The 8,917-nt window shown below is 40.3% G+C and overlaps 1 protein-coding gene across 1 annotated transcript in view; it reads left to right on the forward strand.

Moving 5' to 3' along the window:
* The window catches only part of LOC141439869 (fibrillin-1-like), a 135,233-nt gene that overhangs the window by 28,958 nt on the left and 97,358 nt on the right, over window positions 1–8,917 (forward strand).

Genomic DNA, 8,917 nt, shown 5'->3' on the forward strand with positions numbered 1-8,917 from the left:
GATTTTGCCCACTCTGTAATGTGAAAAATCCTGAAGAACTAGGTAATTTTTCAGCACAATAACAATCCTAAGTCCTTTCCAGGATTTCAAACTGCCTCTGAGCCAAACTTCATCTTAATCGGTTCTGTGGCTTAAGCGTGAAGTGTAACAAACAGACAGAAAGATGGACGACAAACGTAGTTGCTTTCGCACTTGCTATGTTCTCAAGGATTACTGGAAACTAAAAAACAAAGAACACCAATCTCATTTATTGAATCAGGCGTTACTTTGCGGAGGTCCATATCAATGAACATAAAGAATTTCACTTGCTCACCCACGACTCGCCTGATATATAGTTAAGCTTATGCAAATAATATCATGCAGTTTCCTCCACCTCCACACTGTAAAAACACATACAAATCACACAAACCCATTTATCACCATCACCACACCAGATAGATGGGTGGGTGGATGGGTTTGTGTGATTTGTGTGTATTCTTACAGTGCGGAGGTGGAGGAACTGCATGAACACGCATATTTTGCATAAGCTTAACTGTTACAAGGTCGCGGGTGAGCAAAGAAATTCTTAAGTTCAACACTAATCTCACTAACCACTGTTATAAAACTAACCAACGATTATAGTGCGATTTTAATCGAAAGCTAGTTTTAACCGGGTTCGGGATGGTTCTGAGCTGCTTCAGATAATTGAGATATTTAAAGTAGAACGTCGGGGATTTTTCAGCTTTTCTAATTATTTATTTCTGTCACAGTGTAGAATAATGGTAAGTAAAAGAGACAGTCGAGGCAGTGAATGAGATCGGAGCACCCACTCTTTAGACAAATACGACCACAGTGGGCCTTATGCTTTGTTCAGCAATGACGTTTACCAAACGAAAAAAACGCGAATAACCATCTCCAGTCATGCCTACTATACTGACTATTAGTCCTAAGAGTATCAGGGCTGAATTAAGGCGAGTCGTCGGGAACTACAGCTTTAAGACTTCCACAAGGTCACACCACAATAGAGGTGTAAAAAAATTCGCTGGACCATTTCTTCCGTTTTTTTTTCAGTCTTTTTTCGCCTTAGCCTCCTTTATAAAGTCTCTAAACTTCTAAATCCGGCCCTGCAAGTACCTACTAAAGTAGAATTATGTAATTTTAATTAATAAAACAAAAAACTATGATATAATCGAGCACACAACGGCCATGTGCTCGGCCTGAGCAAACGGCGCGTGGACATCATTCGCACTTTGTAGCTATAATGTAGGAAAAAATCTCACGGCAAATATTACTCCTTTAAAAAACTTATACACTAACGAAACTTATACATCAAAAAACCATAGAAACGACTGACTGACTGAAAAAGTTCCGCTGTGACAAGAAAATTGGATGGGTGATTTTCGTGTCACAAGGGAAACCTTTCGTACAAATGTGTTTATTTCCGGCTTTAAAGTGTCCATTTTTTGAACTACACATTGTAACAATGACATTGACTTTGAAAATTTGTGCCGACAACAAATCGGCACAAATTTTTAACGTGGAAAAAAATACAAGTCTTCTTCCACGAGTAGCCCCATTTTTGGGCCACTTTTTGTCTCAAAGACAACCTAACTAACTTACATTGATACAAGTGACCTCACTTTAAAGTTTAATATCTCAAAAACGGCTGACCAATTCTAATGATGATATAGCTCAGAACCATTGCAAGGGTTTACAGACAGACAAACATTGACGTAAAACTTATAAACACCCCTTTTTTGCGTCATCATCAGCCCACAGCAGTCCACTGCTGGACATAGGCCTCTTCCATGGCGCGCCACAACACTGTCTTCAGCCCCTCTCATCCTCCGCCGCAAGCGACCCTCTTAAGGTGGTTTTCCACCGGCGAGGCGAGACGAGAATTGAAATTTGTATGGCAGCGCCCGCGGCAGCCTGCGGTAGCTCGCGGCGGGCGCGCGAGAATGCATACAAATTTCAATTCTCGTCTCGCCTTGCCGATGGAAAATCACCATTAAGGTCGTCCGTCCACCGTGCCTCAGGACGCCCTACACTACGCTTTCCCGTCTGAGGTCTCCATTCGAGGACTCGTCTGCTCCACCGTTCACAGTTTTGCGTCGGGGAATAAAAATAGATTTCAGCGCAACGCTTACCAATAATTACCCATAAATAGATAGAGCTGTACTGAGAAGGAAGTGCCACTGGCGGTACTTATTATTTTTTTGATTCTATAGTTACATAATTCCGTGCTTCATATGAAAGGTTTTTGCCCGCGACTGTACCCGAAAGGATGTCACCAAAGGATGTCACAGATAGGATGTCAATAAAGTTTTTCCAAAGGAAAATTTGTAACGACATGGTGTTGACTCAAGCTAACCTGGTCACGCCGTATCACTCTTTCGCAAGCATGGCACAACCGAAGATCTCTTATCAAAATCGTCTAAGTGGGACAGAAGCCTCCCGTGCTGCTACTAGACTGATACAGACAATTAGGGTCACCTTTGTTAATACAGTAACAAGGCGTAGAAGTAGTTTCCATCAAAACCTCGATTGAGGCTGCGGCGAGGAGGAGGAGGGCGTGGAAACCAGAGATGTGCGGGGATTTGTTGGTAGGAATGTGTTTTTCTTGAACCAATAGAAACGCTTCATTTACCTACCTGTCCTCGCGCAGCACCGCTCTAGTGGAGACAGCTGAGGCAGTTGTCTCACCGCCAGCGAGGAAACGATTGGCTATAGACTATTTTCTCGCTCAAGAAACGAACAAAAGATATAAGATCCTGTGTGAGTAAAAGAGACACATATATTAATAGTTGATCGCTGGCTGTTCACACTGTCGGCGAGAACTCGCTCTTACATATTTTGTCGCAGCGACAAGAGCTATAAAACTCGCTGAGCTATAGATACTCGCTCAGCGATGTCAGCTTGGCGGCCGCCCCGCACGAGCGAGTCGAGTGGAGCGAGTAATCGCCCGTCGCACTCGAACACTCGCTTACAGCCAGCGACAAAACTACACTCGCTTCTCGCTGCTCACCCACTCGTTTCTAGTTACTCGCTCTACTCGCTTCTCGCTCATCGTCGGCGGTGGGACAAGTGCCTGAGCGGAGCGAAGATAGGTAAATGAAGCTGTTCTATTGGCTCATGAAAACACATTCTTCGCAAACACATCCTCACACATCTCTGGTGGAAAATCGCCTAATGGTGGAAATTTAAAAAGTGTGTTTTTATGTCTGTCTTATGTGTCTCAACTTTAACAATAACCGTGAAGTTATATTATGTACGAAAAAAAAGCTTTTTTCAATTTGGTCAAAAACTTAACTGTCTGAAAAATCCCGCTGACGCTTATTATTATTTATTTAATACGCGAGTGAAAGGGACGGTACGATACGAACTTCGAATTTCGAATTTCGTAGTAGCCCCCCCGAAGCCGAGTAAAACACATGTATGTACCTACACCTATCCTAGGTAATCTTCTTCATCGCATACTCGTATCAAAGTAAACTTGCAGATTGTGCATATCCGCGGTAGGTCCCCCGCCTAGCGCACTCAATGCATCATAATACTCAATCAAATATCACTAACAATTGTATTATTTAAGTAATCACTGTACAACGTCTTACAAAGTAGCAGTCGCAGACACCCATTGCTAAGGCGAGCAAAATTCTGTTCCAGTCCTCGAGACAATTTCTACATTTGAAGTTTCCTGGCTAAAAAAATATTAATATTCTATTTATGGACTGTTTCACCACCCATTGATTAATTTTGTTTGACGGATAAATGTGATGCCGTCTCCGTCTATTCGAACAAAACAAACAGAGACGGCATCACATTTATCCGCCATACAAATTTAATCGATGGATGGTGAAACAGGGGGTTAGTCTGTGTATTAGATTATCAGAAAATATTGAACTAACATACTTATATTTTTTGTTTCGTCAATCAAACAAAAAATGACAAAGACGAAGCTCATCACTTCATTTGATTGCGATTGCGACCGCGGAAGCGTTAGACAATACGGCCTCTGGTATAGTAATGGCGATGTAAATCGTAATCGCGTTTTAATAATTGATATACTTAATTTTCCCAAAAAGACAATAACTACATCTTATCAACTACATCTCTTCTAAAATATCTGGCCACGTTTATCTTTTGTTAATTAAGGAAACTATAGGTCTGGTTTGTAACTAATAATGCACCTAAATTGCTTTTATACCTGTACGACTGTTTCTTTCTCATTATTTAAGCCGTGAGTTGTGTGGGAGCCCGTGACGTTATATCGTGCTAAAGTGCCCCGCGGCTTGAAGTGACATTATTTTTATTAGATTTTAAGACGCGTCAAATAGGCATATACGGTTAAATTAAAAACCCGAAATAGGGTTCACGTAGCCATTACGGAAAAAAAAGTAATATTTTTCTAAGGATTTCGTATTTTATACGGAATCTTCCAAGTTTAGGTATATTTTATACCTTAGGCTGCTATATAATTCTCAAGCAAACTTAGCGGTTATAGTTTTCCTTGAAAGTTTCACATACTTAACTACTACCACTTGAATTTTTTCAAATTTTTCCACCCCCCGGATTTTAGAGGGGATGGGGACGCTCGATTTTAATGAAAATTTGCACTTTAAAGTTGAATATTTCGCAAACATATCACTGAATCGAAAAATCGTCTTAGCAAACCCCTTATGGCTTTAAAAGACCTATCCAACGATACTCCACATTATAGGGTTGGATGAGAAAAAAAAATCACCCTACTTTTTGTATATGGGAGGTACCCTTAAAAAAAATTTTTTTTTATTATTCTATTGTACCATTTTGTCGGCATAGTTTACATATATATTCGTGCAAAATTACAGCTTTCTAGCATTGATAGTCCCTGAGCAAAGCCGCGGACGGGCAGACACAGACAGACAGACAGACAGACATGGCGAAACTATAAGGGTTCCGTTTTTGCCATTTTGGCTCCGGAACCCTAAAAATGGTAGCTCTATATTTATTATACATCCCTGTGAAAGACCGACAGCGGCAAGGGTTTCGATATCCCTACCCAGATGTCAAAGTATTCCTCGTTCTCAAAGGAAACCTGCGCAGACTTGGCATCATCCCGCCCCCGCGGAAGCCTGCTAGTTTTCAACCAGACCGAGTTATCTGAACTCCTCAATTGCTGGCTGATTAGCCGCTTTGTGCTGAGGAATGATAGCAGCGTATGTACCTTCATGCTATTCTTAACCCTGTAATATCTTGAATGATTATCATCATCATCAGCCGAAACACGTCAGGCCTCCCGTTTAGAGCGCCACAATGAACAACAACTCGCCACTTGCATCCACCGGTTGGCCGCAACTCTCACGATGTCGTCAGTCCACCCAGTGGGAAGCCTGCCAACGCTCCGTCTTCCGCTTTGCTCGCTCACCACACTGAGTCAATAACTTAACCAACTTAATTAATAAAAAAGAAAAAATAAATTTAAAAAAGGAAAAAGACAAAGAAGATAATAGAAGAAGAAAAGAGATAGAAAAGTTGAAAAACCACCGACTGTCATTTCAAAGTTCAATGTTTCAAAAATGGCTGAACCAATTTTAATGATATGAAACATAGCAACCACCGCATATAAACTCGATTTTACGTAAAGAAGCTCGAGAGGCAATAATATCCTCGATGACTCATAATCTTAATAATTAATCAAATTTACATAGGTAGGTTTAATATTTTAAAACCGATTTCTTCTAGCCATAGAAGGACGAAACGACGTTAATTAAGACACAGGGGGGAAGATATGTTGTACTACGAAATATCTAGTTGACTCATACGCTTTATAATAATAATAATAATTAATTATTAAACGTTAATTCAGACGTTATTACATCCATATATAGTGTTAATAATTCTTAGGGGCTGTTTCACCATCCACTGATTAGTGTTAACCGACTGTTAAATGTGATGCCCGTCTATTCGAACAAAACAAATAGAGACGGCATCACACCTAACCGCCAGTTGACAATAATCAATGGATGGTGAAACAGCCCCTTAATCTATGTTAGTTTATCGCCTACTTAAATCTAAATCGCGCTACAACCTTTATTTTACCGATCCGCTTTAATAGGATAGGATACATGCACTAAAATTCTTTGTAATCACCATATTATATTGTTTCGTTTAAAATGGATATCCCCGCTGTTTACAATATAATTAATTGCCCGTTAACGAATACATTGTCTCGAATCCTTAAATTTAGACTGTGGGACGAACGCCTGTCGTTACTTAAATAGCATTTTAATAGACTGACTTTAATTAATTGCCTTACGTTTTTGGCAGGCGCTACCTACGCTCTACATGGCACAAAATTAAATTCTTAATTTTATTGTCTCCTTTAAAATACAGACTTTGAGCATGTCGTGAACATATTCTATATCTTTATTCGTGAAAACATACAAATCTGTTGCCTATAGCAAAGTGTTTTCCACACTTTACGTCCACCAAGTCGACGGAGCACCCCGCAGCGGGACTCCTATTTCTTAACTATTTTCTTAGCTTTGCTTAGTTTGGGACTAGGTTTCAAGTATCTATTCCATTATGTTAATTTATTTTTAACCCCCGACGCAAAAAGAGGGGTGTTATAAGTTTCACCGCTGTGTGTCTGTGTCTGTCTGTGGCACCGTAGCTCTTAAATGGGTAAACCAATTTGAATGCGGTTTTTTTATTTGAAATCAGGTTTCAAGCAATGTAAATTATTAAATTACGTAGGTACTCAATAAAATACAAGTTACTGTTTACTTGAGGTCCGCACAAAATAGGCTGGCGGCCCGGACCCCAGCCCACTCTTAACAAATCTTAACATCACAACTCGTAACCTATGTATGTATGTACCATCAGCCAAATATGTGGTCTACCACCCTGAAGTTGATAATCGTTTGCATGCCATAAAACAATAATGCCAATAGACGTGTCTGTCAACTTGAAAGTTCGACTTTAGCGACATATAAGTACATTTGATAGGAACTTGTTTGAAAATTGATAGACCACTTATTTGGCTGATGGTACCTACATAATAAATAAAATAGCACATTCGTAGCAGCAAAAAAAAAACTCTACAAAAGGGCCCCAAGTTCTTGTGTGCCCTCCGCATGGCCAAAGACGGCCCTTGGCACCAGCAGCATTAGGAGGCCGTATATTAGATACGGTTAAAAATAAATAAATAAAAAACTTGCTTTCAAATAAAAAACCGCATTGAAATCGGTCCACCCGTTTAAGAGCTACAGTGCCACAGACAGGCACAAATAGCGGTCAAACTTATACCACCCCTCTTTTTGCGTCGGGGGTTCAAACTAAGCAAAGCTTGTACTATTTATACTAGCCAACGGATAAACATACTTATATAGATAAATACATACTTAAATACATATAAACATCCAAGACCCGAGAACAAACATTCGTATTATTTCATACAAATATCTGCCCCGGCCGGGAATCGAACCGGGACCTCAAGCTTCGTAGTCAGGTTCTCTTACCACTTGGCCATCCGGTCGGCAACACAGCCGAGATCGGTTATTACAGCTCTAGTCTATAGGTACTAATGCACAACCAGTCAGCTCGAACTGTGTGCATTTCATTATCAAGACATTATCTACTAGAGCCCTGTCATACAATGAAGACGGAGCGATGCTTTATACTGCACTATAAATAGGTAATAGGTACCCGTAATATCGTATAATACCTAGTTATTTAATCTTGCTATGACAATCATAGTGCAGTGTATTTTCAACCGACTATCGCCATGAAGGACGGTGTTTTTACCCCCGACAAAAAGGGAATTTTGAGTTTGATGCCAATGAATGTCTGTTTGTCTGGCTGACTGAGGCATCGTAGCTCTCAAACGGTTGGACTGATTTCGTTGTGGTTTTTTACGTGAAAGTTAGCTAGCTAGCTATTTCATGAAAATCAGTTCAGCCATTTTTGAGATATTGAGCTTTTTCTAAGTTGGTTAGGTTATTTTGAATACTGATATTTCTAGCACATTTTCTCGCTTGCCATGATACTGATTTTATAATACTGATGTCTTCACACAAATATCCTGGCCAGCCTCCCCCCTTCCCCCTGAAAAATAACCCTAGATACTCCAATGGAAGTTATACCTACAATATGCGTCCGAGTTGAAAAACTTTGATGCTTCGATACAGGATATTGGTGTTCCTATATTTGCCCACTAGATGGCGCTAGGTCTTCCTACAATGATATTAGTTTCAAAATAACCATTGTTAGGTTATACTATTTCAAATATTGTTCCTAAGGTAGTAAGCGGAAGTGAGACTGCTTAATCGGCCATGGCACGCGAGCAATCTCGTCAGACAAGTGGACTGACAGCGTCTGATTTTATCTGAGTACCTATAGCTATCTATCATCTTGATATTTACAGTCTGGTACAGTCACCAGCACAAATACGCACAGTTGCTTGTACGACCATCCCGCGTCGTGCGCCTGCGCGCCCCTGGAGCTGGTAGACCGACACACAACTGCGCCTAGTGATCGACAAAAGTTTCAACTGGAAACACACTAGGATCACTGCTTGCTAAAATGACTATACTCAAATATAAACTACCCTATAATGTCTTAAGGATGCTTTACCTCTCTAGCCGACTCAGTCGGGTAAAAATAGCCAAGTGCGAGTCGGACTTGCGCGTAGAGGGTCCCATACAGTATACCCGTAATACGGTTAACATAACAGACAGCGTAGGCTTATTAATAGTATTGACATCTTTAGGTACGAATCGCACGCCACGCGTCAGGTGTTTTCGTACTATTTTCACTTTGGGACAATACGGTATTTGACTATTTTGTATATGTTTTGTACTAGAAAAACAATTTTTAAGCTACCTTTACAAATAACAAAGTTATAAAGGTTTGAAATTCGAGACTAGACAGAGAAAGACATACTGGCATGTGACGT

This window comes from Choristoneura fumiferana, chromosome 21 (assembly GCF_025370935.1).
Source record: "Choristoneura fumiferana chromosome 21, NRCan_CFum_1, whole genome shotgun sequence".
NCBI classification, from domain to species: Eukaryota; Metazoa; Arthropoda; class Insecta; order Lepidoptera; family Tortricidae; genus Choristoneura; species Choristoneura fumiferana.